This window comes from Physeter macrocephalus, chromosome 4, assembly GCF_002837175.3.
Source record: "Physeter macrocephalus isolate SW-GA chromosome 4, ASM283717v5, whole genome shotgun sequence".
Classification (NCBI taxonomy): domain Eukaryota; kingdom Metazoa; phylum Chordata; class Mammalia; order Artiodactyla; family Physeteridae; genus Physeter; species Physeter macrocephalus.
This window is the reverse complement of record NC_041217.1, coordinates 22,826,724-22,848,333: the sequence shown is the minus strand read 5'-3', so window position 1 is coordinate 22,848,333 and position 21,610 is coordinate 22,826,724. Positions and strand designations below refer to the sequence as shown.

Genomic DNA, 21,610 nt, shown 5'->3' with positions numbered 1-21,610 from the left:
ATCAGCTCCTGCCGTGCAGGCCGGTGCCAGGGCCCAGGCACCTGGAGAAGTCTGTGGAGACCTCTCCCAGGAGGGCCAGGCCGCACTGTCTGGGGAGGTGCAGAGCGTTCACGCAGGCCCAGCCCAAAAGGCCAGAAGCCCGTGATTCTTCACGGCAGCACTTTTGCTTTGAGATCTAAGAATTTGCCGTCTGTGGTCTGTGGCCTTGAGCTGGGCTCTGAAAATACAAGGATGAATAGGATGCCACGCCCGCCCTCAAAGTTCACGGTCTCGTGTAAAAACCACAGATGGGGCCAAATGGTAGGGTTTGTAGGTGAATATAAACTGAGGCTACACTGTGAAGGGCTTCATGTGCTAAGCCAAAGCGCCTGGATTATATATGTACACTTGTGATCTCTAGATTTTGTGGGTTGCACAAGATGATCCAGAGGGTGAAGGAAGAAAATATTAACTTTTCCATATATTTATTTTTATATAATTAAATACAAAAATAAGATTCATTAATATTCACTATAAGCAACGACTTTCACACCTTCCCTCAGTCCACTCCTCAGTGCTGATTACACATCACTGAGGGTCTCTAGGGATCTTGGGGACGTGTGGACATTGGCTGACAGTGGCAACTTCGTTTCTAGGTTCTCTTTCAGCACCACATGACCTACTCCAGATGAGCCTAGGTCAGTAGAATTACAGAGCGGATACAATTTTTAACTAAACTAACCATTGCAAAAAGGGGCAAAAGGCTCACATTTTTTTTCTAAAAGGAAAACATGGATTGAAGTAACAATGCAAGACCAAGAAAAACGAACACCAAGAAAAAGGCAGCCCTGACACATTGTTAGTCAGCCACGTTACAAGGGAAAACAACGACAGTATAATCAGATCTCACACGTCAGCCAGCAAGTTTTTAAGTTACCCAGAAGATGATTTGAAATGTAGCTTTACATTTACTGTTGGTAATGAACCCAATCTTAAGCGTAAATGGTGCCCGAAATATTAGCGAATGACTGTAGAGAAACTGTTGCAATTAACAAAGCATTTTAAAATACTGTTTACATTATCTTTAATATGTCTTTTCTGAATTTTTATGCATAATGTATTGGTAATGCATGTATAAAATTCCAAGTAAATGAGTATACATCTGCTGGGAGTGCATACTCAACACATTTCACTGCCAACAGCGGGCATTCTAAACGTCTTGGAAGCCACTGCTCTAAAAGATACAACCCAGAGCTAGCCTAGATCCCCATCCAAACCCCCCTGTACTTCCCAAGGACTCCTTTGGCTTTCAAACGCAGCAACAGAAGGAAAATTGTTAAGAAGGGAAGTTAGGCACTGCCATGTTCACAACTTTGTCAAAGACCATCCCGAAGCATAAGACCTACCGGTTTAACCAGACTGTTTGTTTCCGCCATGGCCATGTGCCAAAGAGGAAACAGACCCAGCTAATTTCAGCTCTGCAACTCACAGAGATTTGGGGCAATTCACACCAATTCCACGCATGCAGAATAAAGGCTATGTACTGGGTGCTTTTATTTTAATGTTAATTCTTTATCTTAACATGTATTTGAGGAATATTAACTTTCCATTTATGGTCATGGTTTTCTTTTAAAATCAATTCATGTAAGTTTTCTATGAGTGGGTGTTAGAATACTAAGCAAATAATTTAGCTGGAGTGCAGATCCATATGTCAAAACTTGGAAAGGTGGGATGGAAATGACTGTAGATTAGGAAACACTGGACTAGATAACCTCTATCCAGTGCCCAGGTCTGAAACTCTGACTATCCTTATCTCATACAGATAAACTCAAATACTGTAAAGCTTTTATAGCAAATAATAGGACTTAGACATGTATGGTTCAGCTCAGGTTTTACCCATGTCTTAGTCCATTCAGGCTGCTATAAGAAAAATACCACAGACTGAGTGGCTTAAACAACAAACATTTATTTCTTACAGTTCTAGAGGCTGGGACCTCCAAAGCCAAGGTGCCAGCAGATCCAGTAACTGGTGAGGGCTTCCAGGTTCTTCTGGCTGAGTCCTCACGTGGTGGAAAGGGCTGGAGCCTCTTTTATATGGGCACCAATTCCATTCATGAGGGCTCCACCCTCATGACCTAATCACCTCCCAAAGGCCCCATCTCCTAACACCATCATATTGGGGGTTGCAGTTCAACATACAAATTTTGAGGACACAAACATTCAGTCCATAGCACTTGGACCCAAGGAACTCTGGCTCTCGATTTATGATGAAAAAAACCACAAATCAAAGGATGATGAATGACATGGCTCTTTGTGGTGACAGCTTCTGTGGATTGGAGGCAGGGCCCCTGATCTCTGAGCCCAAGAACCTCACAGGACTCTCCCGGGAATTCCTAATATTGCTGGGCAGCTTTTTGCTTCTTTTTCCAGAAAAGGGGAAGGGGTGGTTTGTTTGTTCTTTTAACAAAGAACATTCTCTGCTGTTCTGCTGTGGAATCTATTATAGAAAGAAATGACCAAATCCCGGGAAAGAGAAGACAAGCAAACAGACTAAGAATGTGAGCTGGAGGCCCTGTCGCTCATCCAGGCTCCATCTCCCAGCAGAACTGTGCAGGTTTGGTGCCCCCTGCTGTCCCCTTCCTGCCTGTGTCTGTGTCCTGTGTTCCCTGTGTCTTGTGTATCCCATGTTCTGCCAGAAACAGACATCCCAACCATGGTGGGCAGGAAGAATCACTGCAAAATGAGCATTTAACAGTGGAATGAGGGCACAGTCTTGGAAAAATGCATCTGAAACATCAACGACCTAAAATCCATGACTGTTAAGAAAATCGAGTGCAGTGGCGTAGCTCTGCATCTCCATCCCTCACCACTATAGTGAACTGCTGTGTGATTTGAGACGACAGCAGAACCTGGTGAATGTCCTCAGCTAGGCAGCCCCAGTGTCACCTGGGTGTCCCAAGAACACAATTACTGTCATGCCGGCCCCTGTGTGCCTTGAAGAATCATCTCTTCAAGAAATTAATAAGGTTCTACACTGAGCTAGGAGGCACTGTAAATAATACAAAGAGTATTTAATACAGACTAGGGGCAAGGGTCCCACTCTCAAAGGTTTTCCATCTAGGAAAAAAAAAGATAAAAACATAAATGGCTAAATAATATTAATCACCATTTATTGCCAGCCATTTACCATTATCCCCCATGTTAACAATCTGTGAACTAATCATTGCCCAGGTTACAGATGGGAAAACTGAGGCTCAAAAAGGCCAAAGGACACAGGCCAGAAGTGGAAGAGGCAGGTCTCAATCCCTGGCCGCCTAACTCCAAACTCCATGCTCTGCACTCACACCCTCTATGGCTTGATTCTATCACACCAGGGGTGGGGGGACTACAGCCACCAACGCTGGTGCACACAGGCACACACTCGCATATCCTTGAGGGCGCAAATCCATGACAGGGTCACCTCGGGAGTTAGAGGAAGGTCAATGAGTGAGATGGGAAATACACAAATGTTTTATTTCTTTTCTTTTAAAAACAATCAAGGTTTAAAACCCACAAATAACTCATGGTGTGTTGTTAGATAAAAATAGTTCTAAATGCTAATAAAAATTGTTAATTATAAAAAATGTCAATAATTGTTCATTTGGTTGGTGGGTACGTGGCTGTTCATGATATCTGTATGGCTCCATATTTTTAAAGAATTTTCCTAGATAATATTTTTAAAGAAGAAGGAAAGAAACTGGGAGGGAATAAAAGTCCTCCAAGGATCAGAGTATGAAATCATGAAAACCAGTCTACCCACTTAGCAATCACATCTGAGCTTGACTGTGAAACCACAGGTTCAATCCTGGTGGAGAAAATTCAGCTATTTACACAGCAGCTTTCATCTGGGGACCTCTGAGCACTTCACAAACACAAATTAATTGCACCTCCTGTCACCTCCTAAAAGATGGAGGAGTATTTTACAGATGGTTAAAGAGAGTCTGGGGAAAATGAAGTGTCTTGTCTAACATCACACTGTGAGTTGCACACTGCATTGAGTCTAGAGATTTAGAAACTTGACAAGCAGCCCTCTGGCCTCACCCCAGCTGTGATGGTATCCCTGATAAAGATGAACGGGCTACAGCACTGGCCACTCCCGTTCTCTTCCTGAGAGTCTAATGCACTGCACCTTGAAGGAACAGCCCTTACAGAGAGGTCAGCCTCCCTTTCTTCACATTAAGCCTCATCTGAAAATATCCTTCCACACATAAATAGAGATCTTTTTCAGGGACAACCCAAACCACATCCTCTGGCTTTTATTTTCCATGTCCAGCCAGGCTTTTTTAAGTGCTGGGCTTAGGGTGGAATGAGGCAGTTCACCTCCTTTCCCATTTCCCCTTCTCTCGGCAGACTGGGTGCGGCAGGAACAGGGTAAGCCCTCAGCCTCAGGCCTCCACTGCCAGGGGAGGTCTAGTCTGAGCAGAGCCAGTACAGAGATCACTGGCTCCAGAATCCCCTTTGGAGCCATAGGAAACATCTCTCAGTGTTGATCCTGGAACCCATCACCTCTTACGGGTTCCTCTCTCCTGCCTACCTGATTCCCACAGCACCAAGGGCAAGGCATTGGCCAGGACTCTATAAGGCTGTGGTCCTTGCTGTCTCAATTGCCTCAATTCTTAGCCTCCTGACTGGCCTCGGTGGCTCCAGGCTGGGACTGCGATAGTTCTAAGGCACAAATGTGACCATGTTGGGCCCCCACTGAAAGCTTGATGCCTCCCCACTAGTGGAGGGTGGAATCTACAGTCCTTTGCCGGGGTCAGGCAGCCCTGGCTCCCACTGAGCCCTCCAGCCTTTCCTGCCTCTGCTCCCCCTTCCCAGAAGCAGAGCCCCCGCAGAGAAATTCCCCGTGGAGCGTCCAGACACTTCATCCATGTATTAGTCAAGAGGGAGGAATGCAGGGTTCAGTGATCAAGTTTAAGCAAGGCAGGAGGAAGGGGGTGGGCAAGCAGCAAAAAGCCAATGGAGTTCCAAACTGCAGACACCACTGCCTTCTCAGGTCTCCTGCCCCCAGGGAGGGTGGCAACGGCTTCCTGGACTTGCCCCGGGAGACACTGGCACAGTCCACTGAAGCTCTGAGCATGCAACGAGGCCTCAGGATGCTCCTCAGGCCCGGATGCTGCCCTGGAAAGGCCAGGCTTAGGCACTGCCATGACTCCAGCACGGAGACTCCTGGGTGAGGGAAGCCCAGAGGCACCCAGAGCCTGAGCACCTGCCTCATCACTTGGGCGCCTCACATGCACAGCTTTAGATTCACCTTGTGACCAAGAGAGAGCCATGGAGGATTCTCCCCTGGAGGAGTAACACGATCAGATGGGGGGTTTGCAGAAAGACCACTCTGGCAGTTGCTTGGGTGCAGGGAGACGACCTGGGAGATGATAACAGGAGTCTGGGGGGAGATGGCAAGAGCCTGAACTGTGGCAGGGTCCCCGGAGTCAGGGAGAAGGGTGCTGGGTCTCCAGGGCGGGGTGATGATACATGACGTGGGGAAAGCATGGAACCAGAACAGACAGAGGGAACTGGGAGGAATACCCATAGCCAATAAACCAGCAGTGATGGGGTTTTACTTACCATAACATTTGCCCAGCAGTAACTAAGGGTACTCTTCCCTTTTATTATCTGACACATTTTACCGCCAGTTTTTGCTCAGATGCCTAGTTCCACTACTAAACTGTAAGTTGCTTTATGATTAAAATCTTATTGTACTGAATTCCCTGGTGGTCCAGTAGTTAGGACTGGGCGCTTTCACTGCTGGGGCCGGGGTTCAATCCCTGGTCGGGGAACTAAGATCCCAAAAGCCACACGGTGTAGCCAAAAAAATTTTTTTTAACTTTAAAAAAAAGCTTTCCTTTCAAAAACAAAATCTCATTGTATTTATGTCTGAACCCCAGGGTCTAACACTGTACCTCACATGTAATATAATAAGTGTTTAATAAATAAAGTCAATAAGGTCTCACCAGCATAAGAGATCATATATAGATATAAAATTAATGAGAGAAGCTGGAAGGTAGAGTTAAACCATATTTTAAAATGTTGAATTAAAGGGATAGTTGTATATTTGATACTGTAAGTAATGGGGAGTCATGGAAGTTATATGAGGAGGACAGTAATTTGATCAGAGCTATGCCTAGGAAAACCAAACTGGCCAAGATGTGTTCAAGAGATTAGAGCAGGGAGGAACTGGAAGTGAGATCAGTCAGAAAACTGTAGTAATATTTTATCATAAAGAGCTCCTGCTGAGAGTGTCACTCATGACCTATGGCCCCATTCTACAGAGTGGAAGCCAAGTCACTGCCCATAAACTTGAAAATCACATCCCAGGAATTCCAACTAGGACAGACACAAATACAATATAAAATCCAACTGTGCTAGTTTGAATATTTGTATTTGCTGGGAAAGCCTGCTCCTTCAAATGCCAAAAGCATTCACAACTCTCCCAAGTCTGAGCCTGTGCCACCTTGGGAGTTTGAAGAGGCCACATCTGGCTTTAATGACCACTGTCTAAAAAGAAACATAGAGAATTGGAAAGGAGGGAGAAGCCTGTGTTTGGTGGTAAATGGGAAGGATAGGTTTTACGTCAAACCATCTAGCTTCTGTTTTTTAAGACTCCCCATCACCAAACACATTTCAGGCCGGAGTCTCACAATGCTTACATATAACAGAAAATAGGGGCTAAAGTGGAAATACCTCTCATGTGTTACTCGGGTACAGCAGACGGCCCGCTCCCGATATTCAGGGAAATGGACTTTGCTTTCAGAGGGAAGAGGCTACAAAACAATGAAGAGCTGTCCAGGATGTGCTGAAGTGCTTAACCCCTCGTACACAGGCATCAAACGTGCACATGGACTATAAACAGCATTCCTGGTCCACAGGGACCAAGCCTTGTTCCGCTTCATATCTCCACAGTGCAGGCACACAGCAGACACCTCTAAATGTGAACGTGTATAGAACCAGTTGAAGGAGAAGTCTCGACTCAAGGTATAAATTTAAATTGGTCTCTCGTACTGGTAAGCCTAGGAGGTGTCTGCAGTTCAACAAGAATCCAACTGGGAAGCAAGATACCAGGTGGCTGCTTTTGCAGACACCCTTTGATGAAAGAGCGGGGATGGGGGTGCGTTTGAAGTTCAGACTGTGTTATACTCAAAGCCTTTTGGTTCAACAATGGGCCCTAGTTGACAAATCAGGCTGCAGTGTCTAGCATCACGGGGGTGTATTACATCAGAGAAACACCAAATATATGCATCTGACAAACATTTATAGAGAATTTATTATAGTCCACGCACTATTTTAATCGCTTTTAAAATATTCATTTAATTTAATGCTTGTAATAAACCCAGAAGACGGGTGCTATTATTAACTTCATTTACTGATGAGAAAACTGAGGCACAGAGAGGATACTTAGCCTGCCCAGGGTCACAGTGCTATTAAGTAGTAGACTGAAGATTTGAACCCAATCTGTTTGGACCCAAATTCTGTGTCTTAACGCCAACACCTGGCCTCATACATGCCTATTTTGGAGGTTGATTAAAACGTGATCATTTTCTCCCTAGTCTAATGCTGGGCATAGTCTGATGGCTAAATACATGCAAAATTGCAGTACAGAAAGAGGTCTAATGTAAAAACGACTAATTCCACTTCCCAAGGATGCCTGCTGGACATGGCGACTTGTTGCTACCCTTCTGATCTCAGTGTTCCCCGAAAAGGGCTAAATCAGGTTTAACTTCAAGGGAGGCCTTAGAAGTAGGGATGGGGAAAACCCCATTCTCATTCATCCTCCCCCCGCCCCGTTGTGCAAATGCCCCCGGGAGTAACACGCTCACTGAGACTCAGTCCACTGAGCAGCAGAGTCCGTGACTGCCGACAGAGCCCTTACCACTGGAGCCAGGAGGAGGGAGGAGGGTGTTCGGGGCAGAACCCTGATGCCTGGCAGAACAGAGGCCAAGCCTCTGGAGCAAAGACAGTCAAAACGGAATGTGCTCCGTTCAGAACTCCGCCCGGAGTGTTTCACATTCCACCGTTCTGGGACAAAGAGGAGTGGCTGTGTGTGCAGAAGATGGGAATGCAGCCCCTCTCCTGGGGACTCACACCAGCACCACTTCACTGCTGAGTTTTGGGGGGTGCTTAACATCCAGCTGCCTTTGTCACAAAGGAATTTTATTCCCAAGAGATTCACTCACATCCCAAAAGCTTCATTCCCAAAGGATCATAATAAATCAAAATTCTATGAACCAAGATTCCTAAAAATAACCAAACTTCTCTAGACCTTGGGCACCGACATCTTGCCGACTGGGGGCAGGAGAGAGGGTGTATTTTCAAAGTGGCAAACAAGACTAAGCCTAAGTCAAGCCAAGAGCTTCAAGAGATATAACCAAACTTTTAGTGCAATAGGTCACAGGGATCAAAGTACTACTTTCAGTTAAAGCTCTGACATAGTCAAAGTATTATACTTTGCACCTGCAGATTTTTTTGTCATCAGTTGACAGTTCAATTTTGTCGAACACCAAGAGTTCGTACCGTGTCGGCATACCCAGTAAATGAAATTAAAGTTCAGAATCTGTTCTGCAAAGACAGTGTGACTAAAAGGCACAAACAATAAAAATAAAATGAAATAAGACCTTAGAGTCAAACAGACCTGCACTGGATTCCCAATCCTGGCAGCTGTATAATCTTGGTTAACTTAAACTCTGGGAGCCCCAGTTCTCTTGTTGGTAAAATGGGGATAATTATAACTGCCCTAGGGATTTGACCTTCCTGTAAAAGTTAAATGAGATAACCTGTATAAAGTGCCCCCAGCACCGTGCTACATACAGGGGTTTCTTTTCCCTGTAAAAGCAATATGCCAGAGAAGCAATATGCCATCATGGTGAATCTGCAAATTTACAGACGAGTCAACCAAAATGGGGGGAAAATGTATTCAAGGTATTTATTGATTACCCAACACATGTACACCACAATCCATGATATGATGAGAAAACAGAAGACACGCCTGCTTTTAAAGAGCTTACACTCAAGACAGGGAGACAAAATGTTCACATCAGGTGCTTAGCAACATAAAAGTCATAACGAACCTCGACTGAGCACTTACCATGTGCCGAGCATGGTGCTGACTTCAGGAGTAAGGTCTCATCGAATGTGCTTAACAACCCAATGAAGTAGTTACTGTTATTCCCCATTTTCCAGATGAGGAAACTGAGGCTTAGCAAGGTTCAGTTGCTTACCCAAGGTCACAGAGCTCATATACGGGCTGTGAACTCAAGCAATCTGAATCTACAGATATGACTTAGACACAACAGAGTCTTGGGTGAACTCTGAGGTAGATTAAGGTGGAGTTAGGCTAGTGACACAAGGCTTCTTGGAGGAGTTGAGCTGGGCCCTAGAGGAAAAAATGGGATTTGGACCTGGCAGAGGAAGCAGAGTGAGTAAATCACAGGAAAAGCCTCCCGCTGAAGGCACCAAAGGACCAGAGGAAGAGAGGGAAACTTTCTTAGGGGGAAAGGAAACTAGAAAGGGAATCCCTTTATAAAATGCTGCTTGGAACCAAGAATTTCAGCTGGGCTGACATATAAGAATAATGTTGGACTTCCCTAGTGGCGCAGTGGTTGAGAATCCACCTGCCAGTACAGGGTACACGGGTTCGAGCCCCGGTCCGGGAAGATCCCACACGCCATGGAGCAACTAAGCCGGTGCACCACAACTACTGAGCCTGCGCTCTACAGCCCGCAAGCCACAACTACTGAGCCTGTGCTCTAGAGCCCGAGCTCGGCAAGAAAGAGAAGGCACCACAATGAGAAAGAAGCCAGGGCACCTCAACGAAGAGTAGCCCCCGCTCGCCACAACTTGAGAAAGCCCGCGCGCAGCAACAAAGACCCAATGCAGCCAAAAATAAATAAATAAATTTACAAAAAAAAAAAAAAAAAAGAATAATGTCTCACATCTTTAAAGAACACACCAGGGTTTACAAAATGCTTACACAAAATCATCCCACTTGGTGATGACAAGAAGTAACATTTGTTGAGCAACTTATAATAAACCAGGCACTGTACTAAGCTCATTCCAGCCTCAACAGGACCCTGTGAGTTAGGTTCTATTATTGTCCTCCCCAGATGAGAAAACAGACGCCAAGTTCAGCTAACATGTGGCAACAGTAGGGTCTGAACCCAGATCTAACCTTGGGAGGCATCATTCAACCACGTGGTCCTCAGAACAACCCATTTAGTAAGCAGGGCAAGTATTACTGCCATTTTTCAGATGAAGGAAGTGAGCCTCAAAGAAAGGAAGTAACTTAAGTTCACTCCGTTAGAACCAAACCAGGTCTGGTGGCACCTTCTCCCCGATATCCCCTCCCCCAACCGGGACAGGCCGCCCAGTCCCCTTCCTCCTTCCCGTGACCAGGTGTAAAATGGGACTCCTCCTGAAGAAGGGAGCGCCTGTTTGCCTTCCCAGGACCCAGGGGTCTCCGGCTTCTCCGCGCCCCGCCCTCCCGGAAGCCGGTTGCCTGGTGGCCGCCAGGGCCCGGCGTTTGTGCCTCTGGGCCGGGCCTGTCTGTTATTTCACAGGAGCTGGCACTCCCGCCGCTACCGCTGCCTCTGCCAGAGAGGGGCTGGGTCGGTTTTCTTGACTATCTCCCCTGCAACAGCTGTGTTTTCAATAGGGAGACTCTCCTGCTCGCCTCTCCTCGTGGGAGGACCGCACTCCAACTCCACTTATTAAATACCAGGCTCCGGTGTGCAGCCGTGGCAGGGCTGTGCGAGGATAAGATTAGGAGGTGGGGGGGCCCGGGGGGGCCCCGCCCCTGTGCGGTGGGCGGGCACCGAGGAGGCGCCGGGCTGCGGCTGGGTCTGGACAGCCCCTGGGCCGCCGCCTGTGCTGCTTTGGGGGCTGGGAGGCCCAGGCTGTCAATTTCAGCCCCAGGAGACCCAGGGGCTGCAGGCAGCATGGCCTTCGCTCTGCAGGGGACCCCGGGGCTTCGCCCATGCCGGGAGGAAGGAAATGAAAAGGGGGAGCGAGACAGAGACAAAGGGAATGAGGAAAAGCCAGGGAGAAAAAGACAGGAATTCCGGGCCAAAAGACTAACACGGGAGAAAAAGGCCACTAAATGTGCTGCCCGCCTGGCTTTCAAAAAAGTGTGAGGCCCGTGTCTCAGACCCTGCTTAACAAATAGGAATTTTAATTACATAACGTTAAGTTTTACACAAAATGTACTACGTCGTGGACTAAATAGTGTACTGGCTTTGAATGCAAAATAAAGACCGTTCTCTTAGCCTCCTCCCAAAAGGGTGGTGACTTCACCCTCGCAGAAGTCTCCCAGGTTTCCGGGACCAGGTTCTCTGCCCGGGAGCCCTGTGTTTTAGAACAGATGCTCTTCCTCCTCCTCCCGAGGCTGGCACCTGGCTTCCTTCCCGCCTCGACTCTCTCCCTCCCCAGGCCCTACCCCCCTTCCTTTGCCCCCCACCACTCTACCTGTCCACTCACACATTTTCATCATCCATTTCACCCTCCCCTCCACCTTTTCTATCTCTCTGGCTCTGTTCCTCACCATTCATATGGTTTTTAAATCCACTGCTTCCTTTCAGTGGTTCGAGAGAGGATAAAAGCTTTCCTTTAGGTTTGCCAGTGTTTAAATTGCTTTTGAAAACACCCAGTGGTAAAGACTATGAAAAGGGGACAGTCTTTTTCAACTGATTGTTTATGTAGAACTCAGAGGGACTATAGGCAGGGGGTGCTCGGTAATTACTAGACTCCATCGACCTGGTCCGCATCATGGCCCTCCCCCTAACTCTTCTTGGTGCAACAGCCATCCACCCCCCCAGGGCTGGCTAGTGTAAGGTCACCTTCACCGGGGCAAAGGCTTTGCCCTCTGCTCTCCCAAGCCAGGGGTCTCTGAAGCAGGCAATGTGGGCTTAGCTATGAAGGAAGGAGTGAGCCTCCAGATCAGAGGCTCTCAACTCCTGCTGCACTGCTGCCACCTTTCAGGAGACCTGGGCCTTCTGCTTCCATGGATGCCCCGCTTCTCTTCCCGCTACGTCATCCACATGGAGTTTCTACAAGGAGAGGCCCTCCGCTGCCCAGCTGCTTTCTCATAGGTAATTTCTGGCCGCAGCCTCACCACTTATTTTATCTTTGCAGATATTCACTTGGGATTCTAATTTCCACTTCATCGAGCCAGTAAAATGACTTGATTCCCTCATGTGTGAGGACTCCAGGGAGACAAGAGCCTCAGCCAGGGTGCTGTACTCAGCAGCACTTTGGATTCTGCCCGCAAGTGGTATTCCAAAGGAAGACCCCTCTCTGGCAAACCATCCTGGACAAGGCCCGGCGTTTCCTCCACTCGCCTGATCCCCGCCCCACACTCCTCGACACCATCCCTCCGGTTTCTCAGGGAGCCTCAAGATCCTTGTCCGTCTCCCCTACCTTCTCCACTCAGTTACCTTCACAGGGACTTACCTTCCAGGAAAGCATCTCTTCACAAATTTCTGCAAAACGTGATAAACGCTTTAGAACATGAACTTTGGAGTAGGAAAAACCTGGGTTCAAGTTGCTATAATAGTATCTGCTGACTGTGTTGTCAAGACTAAAGGAAACTAAATAAGATTATCTGGGAAGCATTCTTCACAAAGTGCCTTTCACACAGAAAGCTCTCAATAATACTATTATTATTACTCATGACCATTCAACACTACAGTGAAGAAAGTATGAATCCCCCTACCTCAAGGGTTTTCCTGTTCACTGGAGGAGCTAGACAAATGAACAATTGGATATAATGCTGTAAAATAGTAAGATATAGATATAGATGAGATAGATATAATGTCTGTGCCTCTGGTTTCTACTGATATTTGGTCTTTGACCTCCGTTCCTGACATGGAGCTCCTAAAACACTTGGAACTCCTTGAGTGATAGGAGTGTCTACTGCAGAGCTCCTAAATCCCTTGGAATTTCCTAGGAGCATCTTTTGTTCTAATGAGGTGAATCTTGGACTCCTGGATGGGGGGCTGGTCATCTGGAGGACTAAGCCATGAGTAGAAGCTTGGAACTTTCAGCCCCACCCTCATTCCCTGGGGAAGGGAAAGGGACAGAAAATTAGTGATTGATCATGCCTACGTGATGAAGCCTCCACAAAAATCCGTAAAGTACAGAGTTCTGAGAGCTTCCAGGCTGGTAAACATATCCATGTGCCAGGAGGGTGATGCACCCCAACTCCACAGGGACAGAAGCTCCTGTGCTCAGGACCCTTCCAGGCCTCACCCCATGTACCTATTCACATGGTTGTTCATCTGTATCCTTTATTTTATCCTTTATAATAAACTAGTAAATGCAAGTGTTTTCTTGAATTCTGTGAGCCACTTTAGCATACTGTCAAACCTAAATAGGAGGTCATGGGAACTCCAACTTACAGCCAGTTGATCAGAAGTACAAGCGACAGTCTGGGACTTGCAATTAGCATCTGAAGTGGGACAGTTTTGTAGGACAGAGCCCTTAATTTGTGGGCTCCAGAAGATACTGTCAGAACTGAATTGAACTGTTGGGCGCCCAGCTGGTGTCAGAGAATGGGTTGGGCAGAAACCACGCATCCGGTGTCAGAAGTAACTGAGTGTGAGAGCGCAGGGAAACATAGCACATTTTTCCCAGGCAAATGCAAAGCACAATTAATAAGTGCAGTTACATATGAGCTAAAGGCATGGTGTGCCCTGGGGAGGAGGGAGATAGAAGAAGGATTAATCTTACCAGGAGAACAGAAGAGACATAGCATTAGAGGTGGCACCTGAGCGAGGCTTTAAAGCATGTGTAGGACTGTGATCGGTGGAAGCAAATGGTACATTCCAGGAAGCATGAGCTTGGCCCGGGGTGGGGGGGGGGGCGGGGAGGGTGGAGCATGGAAATGTGAAGGTGCAAGGTATATGACGTGAACAATGCTGGATGCTTCCCTAGGTTCTAGCCCTACTTCCTTCTTCCCGACAGTCCCAATGTCCATTTCGGTGTCCATTCAGTTCTGGGGGAAACTTTTGATGTAAGGAGGAACCTTGTAGCAGCACATCCCACTACCACAGGGTTTGGTGCAGGAGTAAACAGATGACATAAACAAGTCTAATCAGATTGAAGATGGGTTAGGAATGCTGGGGCAAAGACATTCTGTCTTTCTTTAGAGACATGAACAAAGAAGCACAAAGCCCAAGAGTTGCTGGCAATCATCTTGGGACCGTGAGAATCAGACAGAAGAAAACTGGGTCCTTGGGGAAATTGTTGAGCTGCTGGACCAAGCACTGCCTGCGGCTCACACTGATAATGGCCTTTTTTTTTTTTTTTTTTTTTAACCCAGAAGCAAATAAATCCCTGTATTGTATAAGCCAATTTGAGCCTAGCTTTTCATTTCTTGATGTTCAAGAGATGACCTGAAATCATGTATAGCAGGAATTTGGGGGGGACATGGAGGGATGTAAAAGACATTGAAACTTGAAAGGTATTAGAGGGTTAAATCATGAGAGGCATAGGTTCCTTGGCCTATGCTAAGGGATTGGAGTTCATGTAGGCAGTGGGGTCTCACTGAAGATTGTTGAGGAGGGGAGGTGGCACGATAGACTCTGTTTAAGGAAATTAACTCTGATGGCAGGATGAATGATAGACTGCAGGGAAGAGAGATTAGAAGCAAGAAAATGTGATTAGTAATGAGTCTGGGAAAAGGACATTTTATCAAGTAACCCCAGATGTCAACCTTGCCAGGAGTGGGGAGGGGTAAGCAAGCAGAGATATTCCTATGGCAACCCCTCTGATCAGTACCAAAGGCCTTTCCTTTGCCCTTAAGGGCAGACAGTATACAGCTGAGGGTCCAAAGCCTAATGTTGTGATGCCTCAGAAGGCTATCCAGTTGTCTTAGAAGTTTCAAATAACAGGAATTTTTAAAATTTTAAAATCTAAAACAAAGTTGATTCTAATTTACTTAAATGTTTAACGATACTTTTAAAGGGTAGGAAAAAGAATACATCCCAAAACAACAAGCTATAACAAAGTGTCTTCACTCCCCAAGTGTGTGAATCACTGATCTAAATCACGGCGCTCCCAGGTCCCTTCCCGCTGGGAGCATCCATCACAGCTTGGGTTCCCAGGCCCCTTGGCAGCTGCCAGTGTGCTAGGACCTTCCAGAGCCTGTGCACAGTAAGGGGCCTCCAGCACTCACGTGGCTCCATCCCTTATATCCACGAGAAGATAGAAATCTCTCCTGGAGCAATGTAAGCATCTTCACTTCCTCATACTAGACCTAGAGAGCCCCCGTTCCCTGCTGCCCTTGCTGCCCTACCGTTCCAGCGCTGCCTTGGGCTGATAATGCCAGGGCAGTGAGGTCCACACCCCCATATATTGCCCCCTGCCTCACAGTTTCCTCCCCTGTGCTGTACCGGTGCTTGATAACCTGGCTGTTCCCATCCTGCCTCATTCTCCAGTCTTTCCCACAGGCAGACTGCCACCTGCATTCCAAAGCGACTGTTTAATTTACATAATTCCAATAGCTTTCATTGCCAGCTTCCTGTTTTTGTAAACTCCTGGACAATTTTTTCGTTTCATAAGAAACAAGAGCCTTGGCTCACAATCAACCCTCAACCAACCTAGTCCCTCTGCATCAAAGGAGACAGGGAAGCTTCTATCTGATGGTTTCCCTTCTTGTTTTAGAAATAGAAGCTTAAAAAACACCCAGTGGTTTCCAATCCAGAGGGTTTCATACAAGCTTTTGACTTCACTGGTTACTGGCTTCCTGTTAACAGAAAGAAGTTTCAAGCTGAGTCAGAGAAGAGAGCCAGGCCCAGCCATGATTCATTCGTGTGACTGATGACACCCCTGCCACCACCAACGACCACTATCGACGCTGCTTCTGCTGAGGCTGCTGTGGCCTCCACGTTAGCCTAAACCTAGGAGAGCAAGAAACTGAAGCTGTTTTCCTGATTTTCTCTTCCAGATGGTATAGCAGTCAGCACAGGCAAGCAAGGCTGGCCTTGGGATAAGGAGACCAGATGGGCCCTGAATCAGGGTGATCGCAGGGAGGCCCAGGAAGGCACCACTGCTTCAAAGTAACTTCCCACTTCACCCCAGCCTCCCTTTTCACAGGGCCTGATGATTCCTCCCTCTGAGTTTTTTTGGTCTTCCTTTAGGATACAAAGACGGCTTAAACAGGCCACTCACACCCTAATATGATTAATGTGATGAACTCACTTTGGAAAACACTGATCACTTGAGAAAAGCAGATGGAAGAGACGCAGAAATGATAACCCAAAAGGCTACCGGGCCAGGAAAGTGGCACAGATGTCAATTACTTCTCAGTGTTGCCCAGGACCAGCCTTGGCTGCCAGGTCAGCAGCTGGGAAATCACTCACCCCTTTGCCATGACTCTAGCTTGGGGATTTCTCCTAATTCCAAGGTCCTCTCAAAGAGCCCCAGCAAAGAGCAATCCATGCAGAAGTTGCTTAATAAATGCACGAATAAAATGAGGGGGGTTCCACTCCTACACTGTTGGTGGGAATGGAGAACAGTATGGAGGTACCTCAAAAAACTAAACATAAAATTACCATATGATCCAGTAATCCCACTCCTGGGCATATATCTGGATAAAACTATATTTCAAAAAGATACAGGCAGCACTAAAAAGATTCATAGCAGCACTACTCACAGTAGCCAAGACATGGAAACAACCTAAATGTCCATTGACAGATGAATGGATAAAGAAGATGTGGTATATATATATACAATGGAATACTACTCAGCCATAAAAAAGAACAAAATAATGCCATGTGTGGCAACATGGATGGACCTAGGGATTATCATATAAGTGAAGTAAGTCAGAAAGAGAAAGACAATAGTATATAACATCACTTATACGTGTAATCTAAAATATGACACAAATGAACTTATCTACAAAACAGAAACAGACTCACAGATATACAGAACAGACTTGTGGTTGCCAAGGGGGAGGTCAGGTGGGGGAGGGATGGATTTGGAGCTTGGGATTAGCAGGTGCAAACTATTATATATGAAATGGAGGGCTTCCCTGGTGGCACAGTGGATAAGAATCTGCCTGCCAATGCAGGGGACACGGGTTCAAGCCCTGGTCCGGGAAGATCCCACATGCCACGGAGCAACTAAGCCCGTGCACCACAACTACTGAAGCCCATGTGCCTAGAGCCCGTGCTCCACAAGAGAAGCCACCACAATGAGAATCCTGTGCACCACAACGAAGAGTAGCCTCCGCTAGCCGCAACTAGAAAGCTCGCGTGCCGCAACTACTGAAGCCCATGCGCCTAGAGCCCGCGCTCTGCAACAAGAGAAGCCACCTCAATGACAAGCCGTGCACTGCAATGAAGAGCAGCCCCCGCTCAACGCAACTAGAGAAAGCCCGCGTGCAGCAACGAAGACCCAACTCAGCCAAACATAAATAAATAAAATAAAGTTATAAAAATAAATAAAATAAAATGGGTAAACAACAAGGTCCTACTGTATAGCACAGGGAACTATATTCAATATCCTGTGATAAACCATGATGGAAAAGAGTATTAAAAAGAATGTATGTATATGCATAACTGAATCACTTTCCTGTACAGCAGAAATTAACACATTGTAAATCAACTATACCTCAATTAAATAAATAAACAAATAAATAATAGGGTTCCAAACCATGCCATAACCATAACGATAAAGAAAGCTCCCAGGTCTTCTTACAGCCAAGTCTATCCCACGGGTTGTCCTGTCTAATCTTCACAGCCACCTAGGAAATATAGCTTCTCCTGATTCTAGAGGTGGAGGGTGAGGATGACTCCACAAGGAAATCTGACCCAGGTTTTCTGACTCAAAGTATCATAATACATCGCAGTATAATTGATGAATTCCTAGATTTATTACAAGTCAAGATATAACTCACACAACATAAAAGTCACCATTTTAAAGGATACCATTCGATGGTTTTTGTAGATTCACTGTTGTGCGACCACCACCGCTATCTCATCCCATGTGCCAGCGGCACCTGATGGGCAGGTGTGAAAGTCCTTCCCCAGGCCCACCCGTGGCCAAATGGGCCAATCAGCCCCTCCTCCTCAGCTAGATGGTAGTGGGCAGACGCCAGAAGACACAAGAGAGGAGGCAATAGCAGAAGCCTCGAAGAAGCAGAAGTTCTGAGGTACCCAGAAGAAGGGAAAGGCGTTGCCTGGTAACCATTTTGTCGGTGCAGAAGCTCAGAGATGAACAAACTCCTGCAGCCAGAAAGCCAAGGGCTGACTCTCTGGAATTACATGAGCTCTCCAGTAATTTTTCACTTCCCAGATGGTGTCCACTCCACCTAAAAAGAGCACGTCCTACTGCTTAGCTGGTATCTCTCTACCCATGGATATCTCATAAACGTCTTCAACTTGACAAAATACGAACTCAAATTCTCCATTCTTCTCCCCAAAGTCTTCTCCCTCCTCCTACCCCCTTCCTCTCCACCTTTGTCCTCCAAACTCGCTGGCCTTCTTTCATCTCCTTCGACTCGCCCTGCTCCTCTTGCACCGGAGAATCGGCACGTGCTGCACCTCCACGGGGGATGCTGCTCACCTTGTCATTTCCCTGAGCCCCGCTTCTCACCAGTGCCCAACAGCTCTTCAACCAGAATGCCCGTTCCTCCTGGGAGCGCAGCTCAGTGTCACTGCCGCAGGGAGGATCCCTTGGAGCAGCAGTGCCCCTTCTAGCCTCTCACGGCTGCTCTAGGCACAGCTTCTTTGTAATAGTACATGCAGAGTGTGATTACTTCACTAACATCTATGGCCAGCTGAACTAAAACTCCACTAGAGCAGAGACCCTGTCGATTTGCCTCACCTTCGTACCCCAGCACCTGGCACAAAGCCTGACACCTAGCAGGGCAATAGATATTTGATAAACAAATGAATTCAACTGGGGGTGGTAGGTATTACCTATCTATCTATCTATTTACTGATATTTACTGAGGTATAGTTGGCATATAAAATTATGTTAGCTTCAGGTTTACAATACAATGATTCAATATTTGTATATATTGTGAAATGATCAACACAATAAGTCTAGTTAACCTTCGTCACCATACATAGTTACCAAAAAAAAAAAAAAGGGGGTATTTTCTTGTGATGATTAGGACAGAATCCCTCAGAGCTCTCTCAGATAAAGTGACTGCAAAAAGAACCTCAAAAGAACCACAGGAGTTAAGCTATAGAAACTGTATTTAGTACTATCAAGCTGCTGACCACATTGCTTCAGCTACAAGCAAAGGTTCAGCAGGAATGCAGATTCAAGAACAGGGGTTGTCAGGCAGTGCGTTGATCAAAGAGTGACTGCTTTGATCTACTTTATCACCCTCCCCTTTCTGCTTTCAAAATGTAGGTTGAAGGAGGACCTGAGTATGTGACACTGGACACTGGCTACTGTCAGACATATATTCTCTCAGCCTAGTGGTCTGAGAGCATTGGAAGGACACAGGGATAAAGGGGCAGGACTTGGCCTGCTAAGGAGATGTGAGCGGAATTCGTTCATTCTAATCACTTGGACGACACAGCATTTCAACGGGCTTGGAGATTTTTGAAATTCTGTATGAAAATGATATGAGATCTAATTTTTCAAGTCCTTTTAGTCAATTTTATCAATAAAGGATGTGAAATACCAACACTGCTGATAAAATAGAGATTATATGACCACAGCTTTTGACCCAACATCTACAATAAGACATTTAAAAATCGACCCTGGTGACTTTTAAGACTAAAAGCCTGAAAGACACTATAACTGGTTTTGCAGTTCATCTGAAGAACCATACCTGATTTTACATTGTCCTTTCTCATCAGATCAATATGTTCAAGTTTATTGTCTGTTAAAATGCTGCAGTACAGCAGCTAATTTACATGGCATTTTGGTTCTAGGGCAGTGATAAACACAAAGCAGAGTTAATGAAGGAGCTCTAGCCTGTCCTTCGCAGATTGGAGAGGAAGTATATGAGTTTCCATAACCAGGGGTGCCAGAGGAGAAAGGAATTGCATTCTGTCCTTCCTCACTCTCTTGGCCTCCAACCCCTACATACAGCTTTAGTCCTACCCTTGTTACTGGGCTCCCAAAAGCACTCGGGAGGGCCGGGTGTGAGAGTGACCTGAATTATCTCTAATACATGATGAAAGCAAATCATTCACGAATTACAATATTTTGATTATAACGTTAACAAATCACTTGTGATGCACCTTGCAACCCATCCGGACACCTGGTTGAGAAACTTAATAAGGAGTTGATTGCTTTCCTGGGGGAAAAAAAAAAAAAAAACTTGTTTACCAGCCCATGTTTACACATTACCACTCCCTTCTAACAAAGGGGATAACTCTGCTTCTTTTCAACCTCTCTGTAGTTCTATCTCACTTAACACAATAGCTATGTTCCTGGAAACCTGTGTGCATTTCATGTCTTGTGAGCAGTACCATATTTGAAAGGCACTAAGGGAGCTTCCTATTTAAAGGAATTGCACATTAAGCAAATATCAGAACTATGGCTACCAAGACTTTGTGGCAACATGAAAAATGCTTATGACTCAGTGTTAGGAAGAAAACACCATAATCAAAATTGTGTGTATACAATGATTAAATTTTTTACAAAACAGATGTACATATGACAAATTTTGGAATAAAATTTACCAAAAATGATAATAGCTACATTAGAGAGATGGGATATGGGTTATTTATGTCTCATTCTACTTTCCAAACTTTCTGGAATGATGTTTTTAAAACTGGAAATGTAAAGTAAAAGAATTATGTGCTAAATCTTATTTATAGAGTTGAACAGTTATTCAACTGTGCTATCAGTCTGGATCTTTCCATGATGAACTTCACTTAAGTTCAGGCAAATCTGTATTTCAAAAGGTTTTAAAACCATTAATTTAAACACATTTTAAATTTAACAATTAGAACAACCCTAAAGTCAATCAAAATTTGCTAAGGACAATTTTAAAAGCCAAAAATGGCTTGTAAACTTCCTTTATGCTCTGCAACTATAAAATTTCCGCATGTCTATTACACAGATCAGTCACCTACCCACCTCTTTATTACCACCATATCAAGTTGATATACATAGACTAACCAAATAACTTTCAACAAATTGATTCCTTTAAAAATAAATAAATAAATAGAAGAAAGATTTTATTAGTAGGCTTAAAATGCCCTTGTCAACTGATGACAAATAAAACACATTTTATGGGTTGAATTAAAGGCCCTGGGGTTAATGCCCTCCCTATCCAGGGAACTTATTGACTAAATCTTTGTAAAATGATTAGATGGCTCACTCTCCTCCATTCTGATATTGTTGGATATTATAATAAAATAGTTGAAGTCATTCAATCTTGTCATAAACAGATGGCAGTCTGCCTTTCCCTCATACTTGCCTAAAGGCCTCTGCTATAAACTCAGAAGAAAAATTGAAACTTTTGGAAGTAATCTCAAAAAGAGATACAATAAAAACTGTAACAGGTACTCCTAACTATTGATAGTACAGTGAACAGACTCATAAGTGCAGGCTTCCCAGTCGAAGCTGACATCCACAGACACCTGTCCAGTCTGTATCAAGGACAGAAGCCCTCCAAGCTCAGAAG

At 45.6% G+C, this 21,610-nt stretch overlaps 1 protein-coding gene across 21 annotated transcripts in view; it reads right to left on the bottom strand.

The window, feature by feature from the left end:
* Positions 1-21,610, bottom strand: part of CNIH3 (cornichon family AMPA receptor auxiliary protein 3) — a 306,731-nt gene that overhangs the window by 242,204 nt on the left and 42,917 nt on the right. The window lies entirely within an intron of this gene.